Source organism: Furipterus horrens, unplaced genomic scaffold (genome assembly GCF_987537825.1).
Source record: "Furipterus horrens unplaced genomic scaffold, mFurHor1.1.pri manual_scaffold_3, whole genome shotgun sequence".
In the NCBI taxonomy this organism is placed as follows: Eukaryota; Metazoa; Chordata; class Mammalia; order Chiroptera; family Furipteridae; genus Furipterus; species Furipterus horrens.
Window position 1 is genome coordinate 185,974,803 of NW_028327173.1, and position 27,931 is coordinate 186,002,733.

Consider the following 27,931-nt stretch of genomic DNA (forward strand, 5'->3'; position numbering starts at 1 on the left):
TCAACACTCTCCAGTTGTGGGTCAGAGAACAGCTGTGCAAGACCAGCAGTGCCAGAGGAATGAAGGATGAAGTGCCTGTGACATGGGGGAGGAGAGAACGTGCTCAGAAGCCCATTGCCTCTGTCTCCTCCTCCCCACGGCTCCAGATCCCTTTCTCCAGGGTTCATATTACCCACCCTTCCCCAGGCATCCCCAGGCAGTCGGTTCCCAGCCCTGCCATATGGCCCAGCAGGACCGCTGAAACCCCACCCCGCCAGGAAAGCCCCTCTCCCCTGCATACTCACCCTGGCAGCCACCAAAGGCCAGTGGGGGAGGCAGAGGGGGAGTTTCTGGAAATGTTGCTAGATCAAGCAGGGGTAGAAAGGGATCCAGATCCCAAACTCCAGACCCTGGGGGTCTGGGATGCTGAGTGTAGTTTAGAGATTGGGGGTCCATTTCCACCAGCCTGAGGGCCTTATCGTGAAGAGAGATGGACATAGTGGGGACGGGAGACTCCAGGAATGGCAAGAGAGAGTTTTGAGTTCCAGTCCTCCCTGCCTGGCACAGTTCACATTTCTATTTGGGGCTTTGGGCTTTTGCCTCCTCAAACCAGAACCGAGATGACACCCCTCTCCCCCTTTGGACTCATGAATCCTTTCAAGAATAAGGCCTTAGGACAGGGCCATATGGTTTCCTTCTCTTCCTTATCTCCCAGCACTCACCTTCCATTTGGAATGTTTATCCCAAGATAACGATCAGATTCCACTTACGATGATTGAACGGCCCCCTTCCAGTATTTTCCCCACAATTTCAAATGAATGGAAGATCCAATCCAATAATAATGAGCCAGACCAGCCTCTGATAATGGATGGGGCTCCACCCACACTCCCAGACCCCACCATGCACCCCACCTCCTCTCCCTACAAATATCCCCCTCTTCCACCGGAGCAGCTCAACTTTTACCGGCCTTATATAGTGGAGTTCCTCATACGATTTCCATTAAATGATGTGTAACTCCCTTAAACAATGTTTTAAAAACCAGACGTCTAAGGTTAGACCAGCGCTTATGCATAGGAACATTAACACAAGCCACAAATGCAAGCCCCTGTGCAATTTTATTTTATCTAATAGCTACATGAACAGGGTAATGATGAACAAGTGAAATTAATTTTAAGACTACATTTCATTTATAATTTTAATTACAGCATATTTATTCTAACAAATATAATAATACATTTTGTATAGCCCCCAAAGATCACTTCAATGTAATCAATATAAAAATTATTTGTGAGATGTTTCACATTTGCTTTTTTGTACTTAGTCTTCAAAAGCCAGTGTGTTTTACACCTACGGCATATATATATTCAGACTGGCATGTTCCAAGTGTTCTCCATCCCACTGTGGGTGGTGGCTATTGTACCAAAGAGCAGCGAAGATCTAGACAGACCAGGAAAAGAAACCTGAGCAAAGTCAACCTGTGTGGGCAGCATGGTTATCAGTCTGGAGCAGGCTGCCAGGAGAGAGCCTCTATGAAAAGATGAGCAATCCACAGTCTTGTTCCCAGTCTAACCTAAGGCCCAGACTTCATCTCCCCACCTCTCCTAGCCTTTCCCTGAAAAAATGGAAAACACACACATACACAATGACTTTTTTTAAGTGTACTTTATTGATTATGTTTTTACAGTAGTTCTAATTTTTTTCCCCTTTGCCCCCCTCCACTCAGTACCCCCCTTCCCTAAAGCAATCCCACCTCCCTTAGTTCATGTCCAAGGGTCATGCATATAAGTTCTTTGGCTTCACCCTTTCCTATATTATTATTAACTTCCCCCTGTCTATTTTGTACCAACTGATTATGCTTCTTAGTCCCTGCACCATATCCCCATTTCTCCCCCTCCCCGCTCCCAGCTGATAACCCTCCAAATGATCCCCACACCTATGATTCTGTTCCTATTCTGGTTTGCTTAGGTGGATTTTGTTTTTATTTTTTAGATTTAGTTGTTGATAGTTGTGAGTTTGTTGTCATTTTAATGTTTATAGTTTTGATCTGCTTTTTCTTAATAAGTCCCTTTGATATTTGATGTAATAATGGCTTGGTGATGGTGAACTCCTTTAGTTTTACCTTATCTGGGAAGCACTTCATCTGTCCTTCCATTCTAAATGACAGGTTTGCTGGATAGAGTAATCCTGGTTGCATGTTGCCTTTCATCAAATTGAATACTGCTTGCCAGTCTCTTCCTGCCTGCAAAGTGTCCTCTGAGAAATCAGCTGATAGTCCTATAGGCACCCCCCCCCCCCCGTAGGCAACTCTCTGCCTCTCTTGCTGCCCCCAGGACTCTCTCTTTATCTTTCACCTTTGGCATCCCAATCATGATGCATATTGGTGTGGTCCCCTCTGGGTCCAGCTCACCCGGAACCCTCTATGCTTCCCAGACATGTATGTCCATCTCCTTCACAAAATCTGGGAAGTTTTCCTCATTTTTTTTCAATTCTTGCTTCCTCATTCTGCTCTGGTTGACTGTTTTGTTTTGTTTTTTTCTTTCTTATGTTCCAAATCATTGATTTGAACCCCGGTTTCCTTCCCTTCACCATTGGTTTTGTGTGGATTTTCCTTCATTTCACTTAGCATAGCCTTCACTTCTTCTCTTATGCACTTGCCATACTCAAACATATCTGTCAAGCCTGTGAGCATCTTTATCACCAGTGTTTTGAATTCTACATCTGTTAGGTTGTCTATCTCCTTATCTGTTAGGTTGACTATCTCCTCATCACTTAGTTCTCCCACTGGAACCTTGATCCATTCCTCCTTTTGGGCCATACTTTTCTGTCTCCTCATTCTGACAGGCTCCTATGTTTCTTTGCCTCCATGTCCCAGGTAGAGCTGTCACTCCTGTTACATTGTAAGGGGCGGAGCCTTAGGGATTCATCAGTACAGGGCAACCTGTTTCACCATGTTGTGGCACTGTATGTGGGGGAGGAGTCCAAGAGGGAACAATGCTACACGCCCAGCATTTGCCCCTTTTCCAGGCACCTATCCTACTTCCACACCAGACTGGCACCCCTCTAGCTGCTGCCCTGGCCATTGTTCCCAGACTGGGTGGGCCTGCGGACATTCTAGGACCATGGGGGTCCTTTAAACAAGTGGACTCTGCTGAGAGACTGGCAGTTTCTGCCTTCACCCCAACACCCACTGGTCTGCACAGTCAGAAGCAATGAGGCTTGATTTTCCCCGGTGCTGGGACCGTGAGCTGCAAGGTCCGGTGAGGAGCAGGGAAAGCTCCCCAGGTGTCCCTCCTAACTTTTTAAAACGTGTGACTGCATTTTCTGCCAGCCTGCCACCACCGCCGCTACTGCTGCCACCACACCGCGTCATCTCCACCCTGGCTCCACCCCTCCTACCTGTCTGGATGAGTATTTCTTCTTTATAACTTTGTTTGCTGGACTTCCATGCAGTATGATTTTCTGGAACTTCTGGTTGTTTCTAGTTTTGAGGTAGTTGTATTCCTTCTTAGTTGTGGAGGGAGACACAGTGTGTCTGTCTACGTTTCCATCTTGGCCAGAAGTATGACTTTTTTTTTTTTTAAGTGGCAGCAATTTTTATTTAGTTTTGTCATCTCACTTGCTAATAACATTATATATGGAAACCTCTATCCCTGGGTGCTTTTCCTGCAGGCTGTTTAAAGGCAGAGAAGGTGTGACTGTCATCTATACAGTGAGCTCTGCTGCACTTCAAATAAAGGGGAAGGGGGTGGGGTGGGGGTGGGGGCTGGAGTAGACAGAACCAGATTTGGGTCACCAGTGCCAGTTGGTGCTCCCTGGTGCCAGGAAAGAAGAGACACAATTTGGACATGGACAGCACACTGGGGAAAAGCTCCCACTCAGCATGCAGACACTAGGCTTAAATGACCACTTGTGTTTTGGACAGGGAAGTAGAAGGGGCCTGGGTCTGTGTTCAGCAATATGTGTGTGTGCTTGGTTCCCTCTGCCCATAGTGAGTCTTTAATGAGTTAATAATGCAGCAGGACTCCTCTTGCAGCAGAGGTAGGCCCAGAGCTTCCCTGCTCTTAAGATCAAGATAAACATGATAGAAACAAAGAGAAGGATGGAATGGGAGGCCTCTGGCAAAGGCAGCCCTGCACCCCAAATGGAGGAAGGTAGGGAGCTGATTTCAGGCCTCCTCAGGGAGGGCTTCATGACCACCCTGTGTAAGAGCTCCTCTCACTGTTTTATTTTTCTCAATAGTGCTTATAATTCAGACACACTATTATATTTTGCTTTGTTGACTGCTGTCCTCAGTTTTGGTCTTGCTGCATCCCAGTGCCTAGAGTAGAGCCTGTCACTCGTAATAAACATTTGCTGACTGAAGAAATAGTACTAAGAGGTCATGCCAGAAATCCTGGGCAGGCCCCCAAAAGCTGTGATTTCAGAACTAGCCAGAAGATGAGAATGAGCTGGTAGGAAAGGCAGAGAGAGCTGGGGTGGGATGGTGAGGGGGATGTGAAGAAGCAGGGAGGGATGGTGGTCTGTGTGTGTGATCCCCTCATAATGGGAGACAGAGAAGAATTTGAAAAAGTTGGAGGAATGTGATTGCAGCACAAAGACAGTGAGATTATTTTGTCAGCAACATTTGGATCCCATTGCTGATGAGAGACATGTGGGCCCGGCAAGGAGACAATTGCGGTAGTCAAGACAGGATGTGAATAAGACATAAAGAAGCATTTCATCAGTGGGGATGGAAAAGAACCAGGGCTGCAGCAGCCAAGTCAAGGAGTAGGAAGGGTCAGCCCCAGCATTCCCATGTGCTGCCGCTCAGGCACCCTCAGTGTGCAATACACGTGCACGTGCAGCCTGCATGCACAGGCTGCCCACAAGGAGCATTCATTCAACTACTCCACCACACTTTCTAGCACAACTGCAAATCCTGTCTTCTACTTCAGTCTTTGGTCTTTGTCTTTTGTTTGCTTCTTCCCTGACCATGAAGGAAAGGACTTGCAGGGAGGGACTCGGATAGTTCAGGCAAGGAGGTATATTCTCCACCAGCAAGGTTCGCTTCTGGCTAGTTTGAAAGGGAAGGAGCCTCAGTGAAGGTCACAAGGTCTTCTAGGACAGAAAGGAGAGAAAAGCCCAGTGAAGGAAGGCCTAGAAGAGGAGAGAAATCCTCCTTTAAACCAGGGCAGGTTCGGCAATTGTTTGTTAACATCCTAACACACATTCACACAGGTGTGGGCCACGTGAAAGGTCTGTAATTGAGACTGGGGACCCAGAGGAGGCAATTGAGCTTCTTATTATAGGAGTAGGTGGGGACATGCTTGGGGATCCAGCTGAAACAGGACTTTATTTTTAAAGAGGCTTAGATTGATGTCTCTGCTAGCCTAAATAGAATGGAACAGCCAAGTTCTTCCCAGCCTGGCCAGGCCTTGGAGCAAGTTCCAAGACCCTGTACTCAAAAAGAAAAAAAACGAGAGAGAGAGAGAGAGAGAGAGAGAGAGAGAGAGAGGATACATAAGGTCACAGAGTTAGCCCTCTCAGAGTGTTGGGAGGAGGAAGATAGATGAGCTGGTTGTGTACATTCTACAATCCCCTGGCCTCGCCCTCAAGGAAGAAAGAGGACTGTTGGGGGAGGGGTGGGGAACTGGCCCCTACTTTGGGCTGTGCCTGACTGACCTGGTAGGGACAATGGAGACCCAGGCCTGTGCTCAGGGAGCTGGCAGTCCAGTGAGAGGGCAGGAGGGCTGAGCAAGCATACATCCTTATCATACAAGGTGACAGTGGATGGACCCCACGTGTGAGACAAGCAGAGGGAGGACCCCTTCCATGAGGCTAGAGAACCTGAAAAGTCCAACTCAAAAAAGAAAAGACTTTAAATGGGGGTATTTTGACAAAGAATGGGCAGGATATATTTGAGCAGCTCTAAGCATTCAGATTTGACAGGAGTGCAAGAATGTAAAAGAGAGTAAGCAAAGAGGACAAGGTTTGGAGCCTAGGTCTCCATGCCTCTCCCGGAAGCTTGTCCTTGAGTCTGCAGGGGGCCTGGATGAGTGAACCCTGGCTGGTAGGCTTCTCTGGGAGCAGGACTATCTGATGGTCATCTCTGCCACAAGGACAGGGACAGGGACTGAGATCTGAAGGGGTATTTCAGCAACAGAAATGAAAAGGGGAGAAGCAGGAGGAGTGTTTACTTTAAAAAAGGTTTATGTGCTCGTGATAGGGAATTTAGAAAATAGAACTAGATAAAGAAGAGACTAAATATAACCCATATGTTCAGTACTCAGGGAGAGTCACTGTTGGCAGTTTGTGTTACGCTCCTGTGCAGACTGCTTTATGTACTTGAGATCATAGCTTTGACCTTGCTTTTTTCCCCATTCTTTAATTGTGGTAAAATAAATACACCTAAAATTTACCATCTAAACCATTTTTAAGAGTGCATTTCCGTGATATTGAGTGCAACTAAGCATCATAACTCTTCATCCTGGGGACTTCTGGCCAAGATGGAGGTGTTGGTAGACATGCTTCACCTCCTTGCACAACCATAAGAAGGATTACATCTACCTTAAAACAAAAAACAACCAGAACAACCAGAAAATCAAACTGCATGGAAGCCCAACAAACAAAGATATAAAGAAGTAATACTCATCCAGACAGCACCACAAGGCTGTGAAACCAGTTGCCCAGCACTGACAAATACCTAAGGCTCTGTCCTTTACAATGTAACAGATGTGATAGCTCTACCTAAGACACAGAGGCAAACACAGGAGACTGTCAAGTTGAGGAGACAGAGAAATATGGTCCAAAAGAGGGAGCAGATCAAGGCTCCAGGAAGAGAGCTAAGCGAGGAGGAAATAGCCAACCTAACAGATGCAGAGTTCAAAACCCTGGTGATAATGAGGCTCACAGAAATGATTGAGTACAGCAAATGCATAAGGGAAGAAGTGAAGGCTACACTAAGTGAAATGAAGAAAAATCCACATGAAACCAATAGTGAAGGGAAGAAAGCCAAGGTTCAAATCAACAGTTTGGAACATAAGGAAGAAATAAACAGTCAACCAGTACAAAATGAGGAAGCAAGAATTTAAAAGAATGAAGAGAGGCTTAGGAACCTCTGGGACAGCTTTAAACATACCAACATCCAAATCATAGGGGTTCCAGAAGGAGAAGAGGAAGAGTAAGAAATTGAAAACTTATGTGAAAAAATAATGAAGGAAAACTTCTCTCATTCAGTGAAGGAAATAGACATACAAGTCCAGGAAGCACTGAGAGTCCCAAAGAAGCTAGACCCAAAAAGGACCACACCAAGACACATCACAATTAAAATGCCAAAAGTTAAATAAAGATAAAGAGAGAATCTTAAAGGCAGCAAGAGAAGAGAGTTACCTACAAAGGAGTTCTCATACATCTATCAGCTGATTTCTCAGAAGAAACTTTGCAGGCAAGAAGGGACTGGCAAGAAGTATTCAAAGTGATGAAAAACAAGGACTTACAACCAAGATAACTCTATCCAGCAAAGCTATCATTTAGAATGGAAGGGCAGATAAAGTACTTCCCAGACAAGGTAAAGCTAAAGGAGTTCATCATCACCAAGCCATTATACAAAATGTTAAAGGGATACATTTAAGAAAAAGAAGAAGATCAAACCTATGAACAGTAAAATGGCAACAAACTCACAACTATCAACAAATTAATCTAAAAAACAAAAGCAAACAATTAGAACAGGAACAGAACCATAGATATGAAGATCATATGAAGGGGTATTAGCATGGAGGTTGGGGGGGGGGGAAGGTGAAGGGATCAACTAGCATAACTGGTAGGTATGAAATAGACAGAGGGATGTTAAGAATAATACAGGAAATGGAGAAGCCAAATAACTTATATGCATGACCCATGGACATGAACTAAGATGGGGTGGGGATTGCTGGAGGGAAGAGAGGTACTGAGCAAAAGGGGATAAAGGGGGAAAAATTGGGACAACTGTAATACCATAATCAATAAAATATACTTAAAAGAAAAAAGAACTCATCTTGCAAACCTGGAACTCTGTACTCAAACCATAACTCCCCATTCCCTACCCTCCACACCTCTGGCAACTACCATTCTGTCTCTGTAATTTTTGACCACTCTAACTATTTTATATAAGTGAAATCATACAGTATTTATCTTTTTGTATCTGGCTTATTTCACTTGGGCATAATGTCCTCAAGTTTCATTCATGTTGTAGCATGTACCAGAACCTCCTTCCTTTCTAAACCTGAATGATACTCCATTGTAGGTACAGGCCACATTTGTGTATCCATTCACTGGTCAGTGGACATGTGGGTTGCTTCTACATTGTAGCTATTATGAATAATGCTGCTGTGAACCTGGGTGTATAAATATCTCTTCAAAATCCTGCTTTCAATTCTTTTGGGTATATACTCAGAAGTAGCATTGCTGGTTCATGTGGTAATTCTATCTTTAATTTTTTGAGGAACGGCCATACTGTCTTCCACACTGGCTATGCTGCTGTACATTCCCACCAACAGTGCACATGGGTTCCATTTCTTCTCCAAATCCTCCCCAACGTTTGTTATTTTCTGTTGCTGTTGTTGTTTTTGATAGCAGCCATCCTAACGGGTGTGAGGTGCCTGCTTGTTTTTATTTTTTTTAAGTCTACCTTATATTGTAAGTATTGTCACTAAAAACTTAGACAAAGACCCCTTTCCCATTCCCCTGTTGTTGGAAATTTAGGATTTTTTTCTTTCAATATTTTCCAATATTTTTGCTATTATAAATAAAATCACAACAAAGATTCATGCATAAATCCTTGCTGCATTTTGGATTATTTCCATAAGCATGGATTGACTGATAAAATGTCCTCTAGAGCTTGAAGAAGAAATTTTAACCTAGCAAGAGAAAGCTCAATAACAGCAAAAGTGCACATATACGCACATGATGAGGAAAAAGCAAGTTATTGCGTTGGAGTTTTCAATGAATAATTTTTTAGTATAAGTTGCCCAAAACATTGCTGAGAACAACTTTATTTTTTAAAGTATTCACTGTGTATCTGAAATTCAGATTTAACTGAGCATCTTACATTTTTATTTTGCTAAACCTCACAACCATACCACAGGCAGAATTCTCAGGAATGGAATTAATAGATCAAAGTTGGTCCTTGATGCATATGGCCAAAAATATTTTTTGTAAAGCGGCATCAGTTTTTTGTCCCCCAACAGTAAATAAGAATGCCTATTTCTCCACAAAAGTGGCAGCTTTGAGTTATTTCATTTAAAGAGACACTGAAGTTTGCTTCTTTGACAAGTAGAAAATGATCATTCATAAAGCTTTGATTATCGGTAAAACTGACCCTTTTTTCTAAATATTGGTCTTTTACACTTCCTTCAGTATAAACTGTGTGTTCCTGTCCTTTACTCATTTATCTTTTTGTTTTTCTTGTCAAACTCTATGAACTCTTAAAGGATAACAATAACACTGTGTCTCTCACATTTTGTTGCAAATATTTCTCCCAGCTTGTTTTTGCATTTTAATTAGGCTTCTCTTATTCTCCAAAGTAAAGGCATTTAACATTTTATATAGTCAATTCTCTACTTCTTTCATGACTTTTTTGTTACTTTTAGTCTAGAGTCCTTCCTCATCTAGAGATTAAGTTTATCTATTCACCTATATTTTCTTTCAGAAATCTGTTTGATTTCCTTTTATTACTTTTTACATTTAACTCTTTAAACCATATGGAGTTATTTGGAAATGATATGCAATGAGTTTATAAATTATTTTTTGCTCAGATCTCTAATTTGTCTCAGTTCAATTTGCTGAATAAAATTCTTTCCTTCTCAATGATTTGTGGTGCCTTAGGAAAAAGCCATTTTTATTAAAAGTGACCTTGTTTATGACATTTAACTGTCCATCAAGTACATATTTAAGATCTCTCCTGATATTAAAATTATAAATATGAAGAAACTTCTATTTATTCTTTGATCATTTGATATAATTGATATACTTTTCTTCGGTATTGGTTTTTATTTATGTCTCATTTTAATTTGTTTTACTGAAACTTAATTTTATTCATCTCCATTCCAGGAGTTTTACCTTTCATTGCTATATCATGTCTTATTGCATTGGAACAAACATACAAATGGTTGTTAACATAATAAAACTACATAATAAAAGTAATAGCTGACATTCTTGTTTTATCTCTACTTTTAATAAGAATGCCTTTAATGTTTTATACCATTAAGAATAGCCACAGTGCCCTGACCAATGTAGCTCAGTGGGTTGGGTGTCATCCCACAAATCAAAAGGTTACAGGTTTGATTTCCAGTCAAGGGACATGCCTGAGTTGTGGGCCAGGTTCCTGGTTGGGAGGCATGCAAGAGGCAACCAATCCATGTTTCTCTCATATGTCCATTTTTCTCTTCCTCTCTTTCTTTCTTCCTTCCCCTCCCTCTAAAAATAAATAAATAAATAATTTTTTTTTAGAAAAAGAATAGCTGTGGCTTTTGATTTAAGAAAAAAGCATTTCATGTTATGAAAGTAATCATCTCTTCTCATTTCTAAGAGGCTTTCTTTTAAGGAAAGAAAAGTCAGGAATAATTAATTAATTTTATTAAACATATTTGTATTCTTTACAAGTTTCCAATTTTGAAGTACAACTACCACCTAGAATTACATGAAGCAGAATTAGAGTGAATACACACAGTCTCCATCACATTATATTATGTGGTGCTTTTGTAAACAGTAATTCCGTAACTGAGCTATATGTTAGTCTTGCTTGCACATGCCTGTTAATAAAAAAAAATTTTGAGGACATTGTAAAACACAACAAATCAAAATTTTAAAAAATAAACATTCTAATCTTTTTCTTTTACCACAACAAATTGGCTTGCACATACCCTGCTTTGGAGACCAGTCATCTAGAAGATTTATATTTGTGGGTACAGTCTACCTTAGGCATAGCCAGAGCTCTGTGGAACATCTCTACACTCATTCCCATCAGTCACAGAGGACCACAACATCACATTCGAACTTGAATATGCACAATTCAAAATGCCCTCTGAAGCTTTAAGAAGAATTTTTAACTTCGTGGGACAAAGCTCAATAAAGGCAAAAGCACACACATGCGTGCGCACACAGGATGAGAAAAAAGCAAGTTACTCAACTTTCCCTGACCTTGGGCAAGTTATGTAGCCTCTTTGGGACACAGTTACTTCATTACTGAAATGACAGGGTTGTGCTAGATGACCTCCAGGCCCCTTCCTGCACTGACATTTTATAACAGTGATGACCCTGGAGGGGTTTCGGGTTAGGTGAGAAGCATATTTGCGTGTCAGTCAGCAGGACAGCTCTGTCATTAGGAAATCAAGCAGAGTGCAGTTCTAGGGTTGATGACCAGAAGCACAGTGAGCACTTCAATCAATCCTGGCCATCCCCAGTGGCGACACTGGCACCAGTCAAAGCAGTGGGACATGAAGGATTTGGAAATCTTCAGACAGGATCAGAGAAAGAACACATAAGGATTAAAGCCTTGAAAAAATGGGTCCTCTGAGACAAAGTTAAAGATGTGCAATTCCTTGGGCTAGAGAAAGACATATGAAGATGAATCTAGCCTCAAGCTCCTGGCATTTGAGCAACTGTTTTATAGAGATTGCAGCAGTCTTAGATGAAGCCGATGAGACGGATGGAGGTTAAAAGCTTTGTTGCAAAGAATAAAGACCTGCTCCAGCTAGCTTGTAGAATCCATAGCCAGAAACGTGAGTGTGACCAGGATTCATGGGAACACACAAGCTGTGAGGAACTCATACATCCGTCTCTCAGCTGCCTTATGTTCTGCATGTTCTCTCCCCGAATCTCTGCTCTCCACTTCTTACTCCTACTTTCCACTTCACCATAAGGTCAGCTTACAGACAAATCTATGGTCCCCGCTCTATAGCTACATTTTCAACAACATTGTCCAGTGCCAACTGGCCCAATCTGCCCAGTTTCAATTCTAGATTTCCCCTGACAGGATTTATTTAGCCTAGTTCATCTTTTTGAGCCAGGCCACCCAATCATTGCTGAACACTGGGGGATCACCCTGGGGTCCGGTGCCCACCGCTGGTCACATGAGGAGAGGACATGGAATATGGCTATTTAGGGCAGATTTCCTTCAGATCAGCATGTGGGCAGACTGGCCATGACAATATGAGAACAAAATAAATCTGATCCTGGGCTCTTCAACAGGACACTCTTTGAAATAATGTCAGCCTACTCCTACTAGGAGGCCTGGCCCACAGGGCCTCTGATAGTCGCCTCTTGGCCTGTTAGCCTAGAATATAAAGTCACTTCCCCTGTTGAAGCCTAATTTTGCTGTGGGTAATATCTGATCTTTGCTGATGGGAGATCAGCCATTGGAGGGCTTTACAAAGCACCAAATCTGATTAACCACAAACAGAACTTCCCTGCTTAACCAGAAGATGCCAAAAACAACCCAAGGACCTTGGCCCTAATATGTTGGCTTGGCCTGTTTTCATCCATTTTGATCATCCAGTTTCTACTGGCTTCCCTGAATCAACACACACCCCAATACCTTTGAGTCACTATCTTCCCGTTCTGGGATGCTACATCATTATTTACCGTCTTTTTCCTGTACTTGGTTTAATCACACTACCAGTCTCAAAGATACGCAGGCAAAGAAACCAGTTAACTCAAATGCAAGGAAGGGCCTTGAGAACATAGATTTCAAATTATAGTAAGCCTTCATCTATCCAAAACACAACTTCCCAGACACCTCACTATCTAAAATCAGACCAGAACCTGGAGATGAGCCAAGTGACGTCTAAGCAGCCAAAATTATCTGTGTAGGCTCATATTGGTTTATTTAAAGTAGCCTATAACTCAAAGCAACTGTCCCCAGAGGGCTGGATGAACTATTAACCCTCTAAGAAAGACTTGCTAAATCCTATAGGGATAGAAAAGGCGAAGTTACTCACTCACAATCTATTTACTTTTTACTTACACAGAATTTTAATGGGTTTGTCTATCTGGTTTCTCAACTTAGAAAAGTTGGGTCATGAGGTCACTGCAGGTAAAGTGAACATAAAGTGATAAAAAGTAGACCTAGAAACCCCAAATGCATAGTGACATGAAGTGACTTAGAATAGAGACAAATGACTACACGTACCTCAAAGGCTTTGGCACTATTGGAATGATATATATAGCACAGTAACTGAGTTTATGAAAATGACCCTAAGCAGAACAAAAATGTTAAATTAAGATCAGTATACCCTATCTTAAAACTTGGAAAGTATGTGACATTTTTTTTCTTTTTTTTTTAGAAAGGCTTCCATCCAAAATAATTAAATTTTTAAATGTGATGTTTCAAAGGGCAAAGCTTTGACTGGTTGGAAAGTTCCAGTATCTAGAATGATAGGTTTCTTTCTAGATAACTGAGGTTTTACTATAGCTCCATTTAAACTCTCTAGACTTTTCCCTAAAAGAAAATAGGGCACCTAGTCAGCCAGGGAAATGCTGTTGCTTTGACGTATATGCTGTTTGGAATAAACCAATAGGGGCTTAAGAAGGTTTTACTGTATTTGGTTTGCAGGCTTCACTTGGCACCATCTCTTTAAAAGGCTGCCTGCCTTTGAACTAATCCTCTATTTATAACCCAGCTGGAGAAAGACCTCAGCAATGTATACAAATTCCTAGGATTTGCAGAGTGCTGCTCACGTAGCCCTGAGCCGCTACACAGAGCCCCTGGTTTGGCCTCACTTCCCCAGAGAGCACTCTGCATCATGGCAGACACATCTTGGTGCTGTGGCACACGGGCCACCTGGCATGCCCAGGAATGTACCCACATTCTTGGTGGGGAGCACGGGGCCCGTCTGGGGCTCGGGGCAAGAGCTGCATTAGGCTGAGCAAACACCATCGCTCACGCCTGACGGCCGGCACTGTTCCAACGCCCTTTCCTAAGGTCCAAAGACTGAGGCTTCGCCCTGCTCTCCCTATCAAGCCATTCTTTTCTTATAACTCATTCCCTCCCCGAAACGACGCCAACTTCACATTTTCCTTTCTCCCCCTCACACAAATTATTGCAAGTCATGGCAGTCTAAATATAGCCCCCAGTCTGTTTTCCAGATGCCGAGGCCCCGACATTTTCCTGATGTCTTTCCAGCTGCCTCTTTGCTCTTGCTTTCCCTTCTCCTTCTTTCGCACCTTTTTTTTTTTCCTTGCCCGATACTCCTGCCCTCTACCTCCCAGGCTCCTCCTGTCTTTCCTGTTTCCCCAGTTCATCAGAAAGTTCTAGAAGCAAGGCCCGATGCTCAGACAGCCCTCACCAACAGTGCTAGTTATAAAGTAGAGATATCATCTAAGGAAGAGGCAAGGGGCACAGAGTCCTCTCAGACCCTCAGCAATGAGCCACCATGAGTCCTTGCCATTCCTTCACTGAATTGCTCCATCCAGAAAGCATTTAACCTCCATCTCCTTCATTGACTTCTTCTTTTTCTTGAGTCCAGGACTCCAAAGAGTAACTGATCACTCCGTCCATGTAGCATCCTCCTGTGTTAGTGGAGAATAGCTACTAGGACACACCTCAGCTGTCACTTCCTTGAGGTCAAATAATATCAATTCCTTTTGCTTTTCTTCATCAGGCCCAGGTGTCTGGAGCTTTGATTCTTTTTACGGATTCTGTCTGTACCATCTCCAAGTTGGCCAGATCCCGTGTAGGCTGTGGAGCTGGGCCTTGAGTCCTCAGTCCTAATAAGGGTTTAACTCCTGCTGTGTGAGTGTATTGGAGGAATTCACCTAATACTTCTCAATCACAGACCCCTGTCTAATTTTAAAAAGTGCCACAGTGACGTGTCTTCATGCCTAACTTGAGATCCACTCCAGTGAATTAATGTCAGTCCTTTTCTGCATTGAAAGCCAGTTTTGATTCACATACGCATTTTATTCCAACCTTTTCAACAGACTTGTTCACTCTCAGTCAGCTTTCTTAAGTTCTGACTTGGTGGTCTCAGAGTGACCTATGTGCTACAGAGAGAGAGCATATAAAGCTATTCATCTGTTCACTTATTGATTCAAAAAACAGTTCTTGGGTACCTCCTTAGGCCAAGCACTGAAAACACACAAATGAGAGTTCACCTCAGAAGACATACATTTTAATGCAGAGGGTCTCAACCTTGGCACTATTAACAATTTGGACTGGATAATTCTTTGTTGGGGGTTGTCCTGAGCATTGTAAGATGTTTAGCAGCATCCGTGGCCTCTACCCACCAGATGCAGCAGCACCCCTTCCCAAAGTTGGGATGACCAAATATGTCTCCAGACATGGCCAAATGTCCCCTGGAGGCAAAATTCACCCCGGGGTTGAGAACCACTGATCTAATAAGCTGGACAATATGTGAATGATGGTTACAATTCAAAGAAGCCCTATAATGGAGACATGAACGTGGAACTGTGCATGAAGTGAGAAGGCATTTGAGCTGTGTTCTGAAGTGTGGATATAAGTTTTCTGTGTAGAGGCCATGTTAGAGGGAGAATATTCTAGGCAGAGGGAACAGCATGTGCAAAGGCACGGGGCAACACAGAAAAGTTCGATGTGCCTGGTATGGCGGGTGCCTGGGGAGAAACAATAGGAGGTGAGGACAAATTGGGGCTGGCCCCAGTTTATAAACGCCCTTGTGTGACTGAGATGCTTGCACTTGATCCTGGGGATAAGAGAAAACAAGGAGATTTTTAAGCTGGGGAGCATCAAGAGCAGGTCTATCGTTGGCATGATGGGATGGTGACCAGGAGAAGCCATGGCAATCATTCAGGAAGAGATGGTGTGAGCCTGAATTAAGGCAGTGGTGCTTGGGAAGTGGGGGGCGGATTTGGGAGGTCTTTCTGAGACATAACACACAGGGCCCAAACACAGTGGAGGGGGACAAAGAGAGAAAATAGAGTTGGAGATGACCCCGATGCTGCAGAGTAGGTGGAATCCGTCTGCATCAGTCCTGAAGGGGAGGCCTTTTTCCAGCTGAGAAACGCTCTGGAATTTGGGCTGTGCCCACCTCGCATGAGAAGAAGAGATTTAGGGGCTACATTTACATTGGGGAGTTTTTTGTTAGTCCTTCTTCCTTGCCTGTTTTTAGACCGGGTTCGTGGGAAATATCTGATGGGAGGAATCCAACCATAAGGAACTGGGTTAAGAAACTGAGCTTCTAGTTTTGTCACGGCCAGTGACTGGCAGTCAGGTGGCTCTGAGCCTCAGTTTGTCCATTTGTGGTTGGAGGAGACCGCCCCCGCCTCGCCAGGATGTGGTGAGTGTGAATAGGGCAGCTTCTGTGGGTGGTTCGGACCCCCGTAGGTACTTGGCACTTAATGCCTGCAGTTGGCCAGAACTGTGAGTGGTTGTAATCAGGCCTGATGGAAAGGCCCCCTGACTCCACCGCGGCCTTGAGTGGCTGCCAACTTGGGACCAGGCCTGCTTTGAGACTTGCTTGCAAATTCTTTTTTTCAGGGTGTCTGGTGTCTGCAGACAGTCTTCCTACAACCTTCTTAGGCTCTAAGACACCCCTTTGGCAGTGCATCCCACTGTCCTTCATGGTCCCCAGCTCAGTGCAAAACTTTAAGACAAGCCCACGCTTTTGGTATCATGCAAACCCTCCCTCCTACCTCCCCTCCCTGCCTCCCAGTTAAGTTAGAGTGAAAGGAAAGAGTAGGAGGCTGGCATCGAGTCCACTTAGAGAGAGGCCAGCGCAGCTGGCCAGTCATGATGGCCTCAGGCCTGCAATGGAACACGTCTCCCCAGTGTTTCCTCTGAGTGGGCAAGGTGGGTGGATGGTTCCAGGAGGCAAACGGTGGGTATGAGTGTGTGAGTACGTGTGTAGGTGAGGGAGTGCGTGTGTGTGTATGTGTGTGTGTGTGTGAGCTCCCTGCCCCACACTCCCAGGAGCCCCAGCGCCGATGGTGATCTCTCTCAACGCAGGAACAAGGGGCTGCATTGTTAGCCTGCCTATCTCTCGGTTTCTGATCCACCCCAGGCCACTGCAGCCTGAGCAGGTTCGCAGCTGCTCAGGGATATACTTTCCAGCACATTTAGGACTTGGAACAGCCCCAGGTTTCAGGAACACATGGTGAGGGGGAGGGAGGGGGCTCAAATAGACTGAGAAGGGGGAAAGCGAGCTACTTCTTTCTTACTTCAAGACGAATCTCCATTTTCATCATCTGATAGCAGGAACAGCATCCGAGGACGGCGGATGAATTGCAAACCTGTGCAGGTCGGGAGAGAGGGCAGGCAAGTGGGGGGAGATGGGCAGATTTATTTCATCCTGGCTGAGGTCTTCTTGTGCAGCCCGTCCCCTCTGACACACAGCTCCCACTCCAGTTACACAGTCCCCGCCCAGCCCTGGGCCTGCCAGGGAGCCCTCACCGGAAGTCAGCTCCTGGAGGGAGCCTCTGGCTTCCAACAACCAGGGCCAAGGGGACAGAGAGGAGGCGGAGACCGTCCCTAAGATCTGGGAGCACCAAACGTTCCAATAGGCCTGGTTTTACAAACTGGTTTTATCTCCTCCCTCCATCCTGGGGCCTTTTGAGGAGAGGACAGAGATGGTACTTTCCTAGACTCTGAAATCAACTCTCCTAGGAAGCAGGTAACTGCCTCATAGCAGACAGAAGCAAGTGACACTTCTGTCCCATGCATTTACCCACATTCAACCCTAGCTATCCATCTAACACTGTGGAGGGTCTTCTAAGTGCCAGGCACGGTCTAGGCACTGGCTTTTAGCAAGGAACAGAACAAGGTTTCTGCGTTCTGGGAGCCCTGGTTAACAGAGAGCCCACATTTACAGCACAGCGTGCAGGGCGTTTGGGCAGAACCATCTAGATCTGAGTTCCTCAGTGCCTCTGAGATACCAGGTGACCTGCTCACCTGGCTTCGGGCAGCCTCCTCCTCTGTGACCTAGCTCAGTGTCCTCGGAAAATTTCTCCGAGTGCCTTAGCCATCTTAGTCCACCAAGGAGAATGATCGCAGGGGCCTCAGCCACCTCCGCGGATGGCTGCCAGACTGCGGCAGCACCGCGCACTAAATCCCTTGGCAATGTCTCCCACCTTTATCCGATCCTAGTATACTTCTTCTCCCCCTTTCCCACCAGGAAACTTGAGGATTACGGTCCACCACACACAAGCCAGCATCAGACCATGGAGGCTGATGTGCAGTTCTGGAGCTTGCTGCTTCTGCCCAGCCCGACCTCCCTGGGCGGGGCTGCACAGGCTGCCTCTGTGCGGGGCTCAGAGCAGCTCCCAGACAGAGCCCCTTTCTCCTGCGCTCTTGTACCAAGCTCGCTGGCTCACAGGGTCCTATTCAGAAAGCTAGGTAACCGGAAGGGCCACGGCAGGCAGGCAGAGTGACCTTTGGGCCTGCTTCAGTGGCTGAGGGTGTTAGGCCCCAAAGCATTCCAGCCCTGGAGAGACCAGCTGGGCCCTCATTCTGCACGGACACAGCAAAGAAGGGGCAGAGTGGCAGGGAGGACAGGTGGATTCCTGGCTCCTGGCCCTGATGGAGCACTCGTCCCTCTGTTTTGTCGTACTCCCATGCATTCCCTGAGTAGGGGAACAACTCCCACCCTCTCCTTGGGGACAGACAGGGTAGGGTGCGAAGGTATTGGTGCTTGGAAAATAGATGAATGTGTAACTAAATAAAGTGATTTAAACAGTATGGCAAAAAAAAGATAGGCAGGACAGTCACAGTGCTGCCTAATAGAACTTTTTGCACAGGCAGAAAGTTCCGTATCGTCACTAGTGAGCCCTGAAATGTAGCTAGTGTGACTGAGGAGCTGAACTGTTTGCTTAATTAATTAATTAATTAATTAAGTCACCGGCGGCCATCCCCTGTAGCTAGTGACATCCTTTTTGGACAGTGCTGGTATAGTAAGCAGGAGACACTAAGGTTTTGAAGCCACTCAGACCCAAGTTCATATCCTGACTATAAGTTGTGTGACTAGCTTGTATTGCTTGGACTCTTGGAACTCAGTCTACCCATTATTAATAATAATACTCAGTGAGCTGGGTAGGGGCCAAGCACAGGAGCAGAGCTGAGCTGGTAGCTGCCTTGGCCAGCGTGCATCCCTTCACCTCTCCCAGCAGAGATTCGGCTTCAGGCTTCTGAGTTCAGGAGGAGGAGGAGACAGATCCAGCCTTCTCATCCTACATCCGCATTTCTCTACTTAGGGCGGCCTGTGTGCAGGAAAAAGTCACCTCTCCCTGGTGCACAGAAGATTTGACACAGCAGGTCTGGGAGCCTCCGGACAGACCGCCAGGCTTGGGCCCTCTGCTCCATACCCACCAGCTTGATCCTCTGTGAACCAACGTCCCTGCCTTCTGTTGGTGAGACTGCTGGACCCAGGCTGGACAATGCTGTGGCAAAGAGGAAGTCTCCTGCCCTGGTCCTCAGCTGCCAGCTGCTTTTCCCCTAAGCCGCGCCTGTGTGCCAGCTTTTCTTTTTCCTGTACCTGAGTCAAAAGTTATTTGTCTCATGTGCCATCCTGGTAATAATCTGCTCATGATTTTCTCAAATGACAACTGCCTTGCCATGGTCCTCCCAAGATCTGTCCCTGCCCCTTCTAAGAAGCCCACAGCCATTGCAGGACTCCAAGAGAAGGAATGTCGGGCAAGGTGAAAGAGGAGGGTGGTTCTGGACCAGGTGCCAGTGAGATAGGGTGGACGAAGCTGCTCACTGAGAACGGCCACCCCCTCTGCCTTTGTCTGGGGAGCCTCTGAGCTGGCCTCCTGGAAAGTCTGGTGCCACCGTGGCATGTCAACAGGGGCTGCCGGACCAAGAGTCTGGGGGCCCAGGAACTCAGCCCCAGCATTCCTCATAGTGCATGACACCAGGGGTTCCCCTAGATAACAAGGGCCACTAGCCTACCCTGACTAGTGACAAAGCCAGACAGAAGAGCTGGCAAGTGCCAGGGAGCCAACAGACACAAAGTCAAAAGACTCTGGTTATGCCTAGGATGGCAAAGCCTTGTCTCCCCGTCACCCTTCATCCCTGTTGTATTTGTGGAGTGCTACTCACCATCCCAATCCCTCTACAAAGGGGAAGCCAAAAAGAACTCAGTTCTACCCACAGAGGAGAAGGTGGAGGTTTAGAAAGTTGCCTAGAGACTCAGCAGTAACTTTCTCCCTCCTTCCCACCCCACATCCCGTCAGGCCATCATCATCCCCATCATCATCGCCATTTATTAAGTGTTTATTACGTGCTAGGTTTTGTTATGTCATTCCATCCTCACTACAGCTCCATGAAGTAGATGTCATTATCCCCGTTTCACAGATGAAGAAACTGAGGGTATGAGAAGTCACTGACTTATCCAAAACCACACAGCTCCTTTGAGTGGGAGAAAAGGTGTGAAGCCCAGGCTGTCGCTCTCTGCAGCACTGCAGAGCCATCAGGAGAGAAGACCGAGGGAGCAGAGAGCCGGAGGGCTGGTGGGGTGGTCTCTCCTCCATAACTTGCCACAGAGCCCAGAACAAAGAGTCTGCCGCGGGCGGAGGTGGTCGTGCTGCCTGGAGCGAGGGCGGAGAGTGGGGCACTGGCAGGAAAAAACACTGCAGACCCAGCTGCAGAAGCATGCCTGATCCCCTTTCCCTCCACCCTCGGTGGAGCCTTTTCCTCCCGGCCAGCCTGTTCCACTGGAAAAACAATCTACCCTGCCTGGGGACTTGGGGACGGCTGGGCCACCTTCTGGTCTGTCTTCATTCAGATCCCATTTCTCTCCTCTCGGGGAGGTGGGGAAGGGAGTCACACTGGGGGAGGCGAAGGGGAGGTTGAAGTCTTCATCGCTCCCCCTTTCAAGCCAAGCAAAGAAAAATAGCTTTTTGCCAAGATCTTTCATCTCAGTCATTCACTCTCGCAGATGTTTTCTGCAATATAAACAAGAAGCAAAGAATGTCGGGGAGGAGAAGAGGGCGGGAAGTGGGCAGGAGGAGAAAGGAGAGTGAATGGACAGCTTTGAAATCTGGGCCTGCAGAGGGCAGGAAACAGGACCTCAGCAGGGTCCCTACTGCCCTGAGAGCATGGGCAACCTCAGGTCACTGCGCGCGGCCAAGCGGAGGGTCACGTCCCAGGGTGCCTTTGAAAGGAGGTTCTAGAGAAGTGGCCCAGCCTTTGAGTGGGTGGTCTCCCCAAACAGCCTCCTTCTGCCTGGGAACTGACACATGCAGAGCAGCTGCTGGGGCCCTCTGGGCCCAACCTGGAGCCATGCCCTGCTGGGCCACACACCTGCCCGCCTGGTGCTCCCTGCAAGCTGGCGAGGTCCTGGGCCCACAGAGCTGTCAACAGGACCTATGGGAGCCGTGGGCACCCACAGTGGGAATTAGGATTTGTGGCAAAGGGAGAAAGAATCTTGGGCCGAATCGGGTGGTTGGAAGAGCACATCCTACACTGGGTCACAGAATGAAGCCAGGAAGCTGGAAGTCTCTGCGCTCAAAGTTTCATAAGATTCTTACTGATGTCAGGCAGTAGTTCTTACACTAAACTCAATGCCTTTCGGGGCCGGCAGTAACCCAAAGAAATGAAGCAAGGTGGGGACAGTCGTGACCTGAATAAGGCAGACCATTTCAAGCAGGAAGCCACAACTTATTTCAACTAAATAATGAAGAAAACCCCGAAATTCAGAGTTTTGTATAAAATCTCCAGGACTTTTTAAATTTTGCAACATTGTCAGACACACGAAGCCTGCCTATGGGCAAGTTTTAATGGGTTTGAGACATTTACCAAATGTTGGCTGAATGAATGCTAACTTGCTCTTTTCTTCTGTTCTCAGCGGAGGGATTTGTGAGAAGAAGGCTGAAAAAGAATCAAACAGCAAGCTTTTATTGGGGACCCACTATCTCCCCTGAATGAAGCTGAACAATATGATGGATTCAGAAAATCAGAAGACTTCGTCCCAGCCCTGGAGGGTTTGCATTGTGGTTGGGGAAACACAATGACACAGAGAGTAACACTAACCCTTAACAGGGCTGGTAATGTGGCACTGAGTGTTCAGGAGACGGAGAGAAATCAGGCAATGCTTTGCAGAGGAGACAGTGTTTAAGCTGAACCTTGAAAAATGGGTGGAATACACACCTGTTCAGACTGATCATGAATCCTGAAAGTGGAAGGCTTCCCACCCCACCCAGGACATTGAGAACTCTGTAGAGTCGGGACCCAAGAGCACAAAAAGAAGGGTGGGCGCCTGCCTGCTAAGAAAGAATGGCTACTCTACTACTGCCACCAACCTCCCCACCCCACCTCCACATCTCCACTGCCACCAGATTGTGGGTTGTGTCTCCAACGAAAAGTTAATAGGCGGCAGGGCGTGGGGGGGGGGGGGGCAGCAGTCAAGTGCAGGCCATGGTGTTGGGGCTGCCATTTAGGAAGGAGTGATAGGCAGGCCTGATGCTCTGCAACCCTTTGGAAGGAAAGCGACAGACAGTTTTCACACAAGGGCCCACGAGGGTTTCTAGGCACTGACGGTTTCCTGCCAATATCCACAGCTTTCAGCTTCTTGCAAGAAACAGAATGGAAGGGGAACCAATTCTGGTTGACCCCAGCTCCCACCTGTTAGTCCTCACATTCCTCACAACACACTACAGGGTAGTAGTGATTATTCCCATTTTACAGAGAGGAGATGGATGCAGGGCAGCCAGTTCCCCAAGGACAGAAACAGCTGGTCACTTCTCATGATGGAAGCCCTGGTGCCAGCCCAGGACCTGCACCTAGGAGCTGAGTGATGTTGGATGCTAAGTGACTTGTCTGAGGTCTCACAGCTACAAGGGCCAAGAGGAGACTCAAACCCAGGTCTGCCTGACCCCAGAGCCACTACATTGGGAAACCTGCATTTCCATAGGTTCCCAAGTAGTCACTGGGTATGCTCTGTCATCAGTCACCACAGCTGATTGATTGTCAGTGTAAAGGAGGTACAGTGTGCAAACATGACTCATGTGGCCAATCATTTGGATCCAACAGAGATCCCTTGAAGCAATGTGGCCTTCTTTTCCACTTGAGGCCTCAATCTCCCCCCCAACAGCCCTTGGCTGGACCATCTCTAGGGCGAATGAACTCAACACCTCACTCCCTAGTCTGACCACCAGCAAGTTGAGCTTCCATCTGCCTCCCTTCAGTCCTCACCCGGCGGTCATGGTAAGTTAGCACTATGCTACAAGGTTTTACTATTGATGGCTACCAGGGAATTGGGGCCTCAGGTAATCTGCCTACATACTACAGGAAAAAGAAAACATAAGCATTACCATTGTTGTTATTTTAGTAGCTAGAGAGGCTTTCAACTCTGTTACTTATTTTTAAGAAAAACTTTTAGCAAAGAATGTTGTAAGAAGCTTTTTTTATTGAGTGTATTGGGGTGACATTGGTTAATAACATTATATAGGTTTCAAGTGCACCATTCTATGATACACCATCTGTAAATTGCATTGTGTGCCCACCACCCAAAGTCAGATCTCCTTCCGTCACCATATATTTGATCCCCTTTACCCCTCTGGGAGCTACCATACTGTTGTCTGTGTCCATGAGCTTTTTCTTGTCTGTTTTGTTTGTTCATTTTTTGCTTTCTGTTTTATATGCCACACACAAGTGTAATCATATGGTTCTTGACATTTTCTATCTGACTTATTTCACTTGGCATGATATTCCCAAGCTCCATCCATGTTGATGCAAATGGCAATATTTCATCTTTGCTTATGGCTGAGTAGGAAGCTGTTTTATACATTCTGACACCCCTTCCCTAGCCTTTCTTGGCATGCTGTTGAAGTCCCTCAACCACAAAGTACAAGCTCTACAGGTTTAAGGCCTAGAAATGTCATGCCCTTTAACCTGCCTTACAGAGCTTCTTTCCACCCCACCCCCACCCCAAATGATGCTCTTGCCAAAATTAGACTCAGAAGAGAGTCTCTTAACTCTGTCCAAAAGCTAAACCTGAAAGAGGTCAAAGGTCCTCTCTAGTCAGTCACATTTCACTCAACTCTCAACTATTTTTAGCTGACATAGGGCAAAACAAGGTTCCCCAAAGATCTCAGTCCTGTGAAAGTTGGGAATTCTGCCAAGATGGAGGGATACAGCTCTCCTCATTGGAAGACAGAGAACAATTCCCTCCTTCATTGCCCCAGGATATCTATTTGCTGCCAACAAATCTTCCACCTGCTCTGTCGTGCTTGCATTAGATCACATTGGGTTGGTCTGCTTATTTGCCATTCCAACCCCAACCTTTACAACTGAGCCTTTCCTGTTGAACTATTAATGTGTCAGCTCATCCTGTGGGCCATGTTATGTTTTGGCTCCTGAGTTGGAAGCTTGGTAGTTTTCTAGATGTCTATCCTAATAGGAATGCATGAGGAAGGGTCCTGGATTCTCAACCTAGAAACACTTATTTCCCCTGCCAATGCTCCTCACTACTGATTCCTCTCTCCTGAGACCCCTCAAGCTCTGCCATGCCCCTTCTGTCCTCTCAGCCCCTCTTCCCCTTACTCACATAGATGCCCCAAGGGCAAGCATCTTCCTGCACAGAAGAGGTATCTGCTCTTCCATATACTCTTATGTGACCTTCCAGTCTCTTACCTCTGTTGCTAGAATCCCTTGAGTTAGAAAAAAAAAACAGATGTTTTGATGACTTTTAAGGCTTTTATTGGCAAGACAGCAAGGAGAAGGGAGTGAAGGACCAAGCTCAGAGTTTCTGCCTGACCCTAGATTGCTGCTATGGGTGATGCCATGGGAAGGTGACCTCTCCGCAGGCCTGGGGGCTGTCCCAGTGGGATGACACCATTGGATACTCCATGTCAGCTCTTCTGTTGCTGCGCTACTCAGGCAGGATATAGGGAAGAGGAAACTGAGTTTAAAGTTAAAGGACGTGGACAGAGCTTGATTCAGTGATTTATGATCTAGGCCAGGGTTTCCAAAACTGTATACAGAGGTATTCCTGGCTAAATTCCTCTTTAGTCTTATGTGTAAAATGGAAACATCACTTTGTCAGAAATATACTCCCCCCATTTCCCCAACTGTGTCTATAATCAGGTTCTGGGAATAGAGCTGGGTATTGGGGAAGGGACTTAAGAATACTTTTTAATAGAACTGGCATCACCTTGACAGTGGTGATTGTACCAAGCACTTATGGTCAAGGATCCTGGGGCAGTCAAAAACAGGGTGAACCAACTTCACACTGGCACTGCACCTATAAGTAAATACTCATAAATAGCTTATGAATATTTAACCTTTCTCATTTGTCATTTTAAATATTCAGAATTCATCTACTGTTTTCTGGTACCTATGCCCAATTTTCTTCTTAGAGAATCCTACATTGTTATCTGTTCTCAGTCCATGAGATTCCAGTGCAGCCAATGCCACCCCCAACTCAGGATGAAGCACATGACCTAGAATTGTCAATTAATGCAGTCCATTCTCCTGAGTGGGCACTTGGTCAATCAGAGCCAATAAGATACCATGAGGTTTTCCCTAGGGCTTCTGAGAAAGAGATTAAGTCCTTTCCTTGGAACCTCAAATCTGAGAGATATAGGACCTGAAACTGCTATCATTTTTCTGTCCCACAGAATCTGCGTCTGAAGCCAAATGAAAAGTAATCAAGCCCTGGTAACATCACCTTCACAACCAAAAAAAATTCTGGACTAGTGTTTGACCAAATAACCAGGCAGTATAGCCTAGTCAAGTTGACACATAAAATTAACCATCACACATCCAGTTTTAATATTAGTGAGCATTTTCAGCTTTGGATTCTCAAGCCAATACCAAGGTGGACACTACAAATAACATCCCTTGACAAAGCTCTATTAGTTCCTAGCATGTAAGAAAACATGACCATTCCATTCCATCTGGATGGAAAGCTTTATATTTATGTTGCTGTTAAAGTATGTAAATCAGCTCTTACTTACTAAATCTCCCTTGGTTTACTTGTCACTGTTTGCATAATTCCCCTCCCAGCCACCATTCCAGAAAAGCACTTGAGCCCTGCAGCATGGCATCCAGTGGCTGAGGATGAGTCCACTGTGTCCTGATCCAAGGCAGACCAGTGTTGGGGTGGTGGGACAAGGCACCTCCCATGGGAGAAAGCATTTGCCCCGTGAGTGCTGCCTGTCGGAGACCCTTGTATAAAGCAGACATGAAGAAGACAGTTCACATGGCCTGGGCCTGCTAGGGTACAAATTATTACCATTCCCGTGCTGTCAACCACAGAGCCTCATCCTGCCTTTTGATGGTCTGAGATACATCTACTTACACTGATAACTCAGGTGCTATTTGTATTTTCTCCAGTTACCTGCTATAGGCTCCATCTTGGTATCCAGCCCAGGGTTACACTCCAGGATACCTCCTTAAAGCAACATTTTTTTGTATGGACATCTAGGCCACGAGGGAATGGTGGGGGACAATCAGCAGGCCCTGTCAGCACAATATCACTCTGCCTACAACCTCTGAGAGGTTTTGCTGAGGATGTTTTTTAAGCTTTAGTGCCTCTGGCTGATGATGCCAAGTCAAAGCCTTTGATGATGTCTGCTGATCAAAAATTCTACCTATCCCAGCCTCTGTTGTAGTTAGGTCAAGGTCATATGATGGGATTCTGGCCAAAGGGAGATGCACAAAAGTGATGCCAGCCGCTTACAGAGCTAGCCCCTAAAAACATCTCAGTAACTCTTCAGTTCTGTCTTCTCTGACTACAGCAATCTTGATGTCACAAGTTTCAGAAACCTAACAACTGAGATGTGGAGGTGGGTTTGTTATTGCAGCATAGCCTATCCCATTCTGACTAATATAAAGCAGAAAAAGAGAGTATTCCTCTGATCCATGGTCCTCCTCGGCCCATGAGCCATCTCGCAGATGGGGGCTGTTCCTCCCCAGGATGGCTGAGAATCAGTGACACCTCTTGCAACCTCTGATGAAACAACCTCAGACACTTGTGCTGATGGTGATGGGTAATTAAGTAATTGAACCAAAGTGGGCTTTCCTGAAAAGACTTTCACAGCTTTGAGCTCATTTAGAAGGACACAGAGGATATCAGACCCCAAACAGGGCTAAAACCCTTCCATTTTAGTTGAATATATCCTTGCTGGGGTCCAAAAACAGAGTCTTATCTGTTGAGAATTCATACAACTTAAGGTTCCTTCATTACAGAAAGCCTACCAGGCCTGCCATGCTGTGTTACCCATGAATATGGGTGGAACAGCTTGGTATTTTCATACTGTTGGAAACAGTGGCCTTGTTGATCTCAGAGAGTCCAGATTAAGCTGATTTCACTATTTTTAATCTCTCCGGAAATAAGCAAAGAAGAGAGGCCTAATTGCAAACAGACTGAACTTTACATAGGAAATATGTAGGTCGCCAGAGGCACCTAGAAAGTGTCTGAAACCCTGACAGTCTCCCTGCCTCCCCCCTCCCAGACTCCCCTCTCCACATCAGCACCCAGGGAGGCCTGGGGCAGGAGGAGGGATTGGAATCGGGAGTTCAGCCGTGGTCTTGGACTGGCCAAACCAGCCCAGCCAGCCTCCTGGGCCTGGGAGCAGTGGCTTTGCATGAGAAACAGGAAGACAATTTGCCCACAGCTTGAACCATGGCTTTGGGAAAACTCTTTGTTTTCTCTTCCCCATTATTTTGGGTTTTCTGGTCCATCTCTGTTCTGTGCATGTCAAATTCCAGACACGGAGAAGATTTCAAACACCATGATCAAGTTTGAGACACACACACACACACACACACACTGCAATTTCATTTGTGGTCAAGTGTGGCCCAGTTTACATGTACCCCAGCCTTACCCACATCTCCAGTGTCAAAGCCCCAGCCAAAACCCTGGGCCTTGCTGGCAGCTGAGCTGCTGGGTCACTGCAGGAGGCGGGACAAGGTCCTGTAGCCTGCTGTGCCTCAGTTTCCCTGCCTGTCAATTTGGACAACCATGACCACAGCTAATTCTGAATGGTCTGTCTGCTTGATGGGACCAGGCACTGGAGGGGTCTC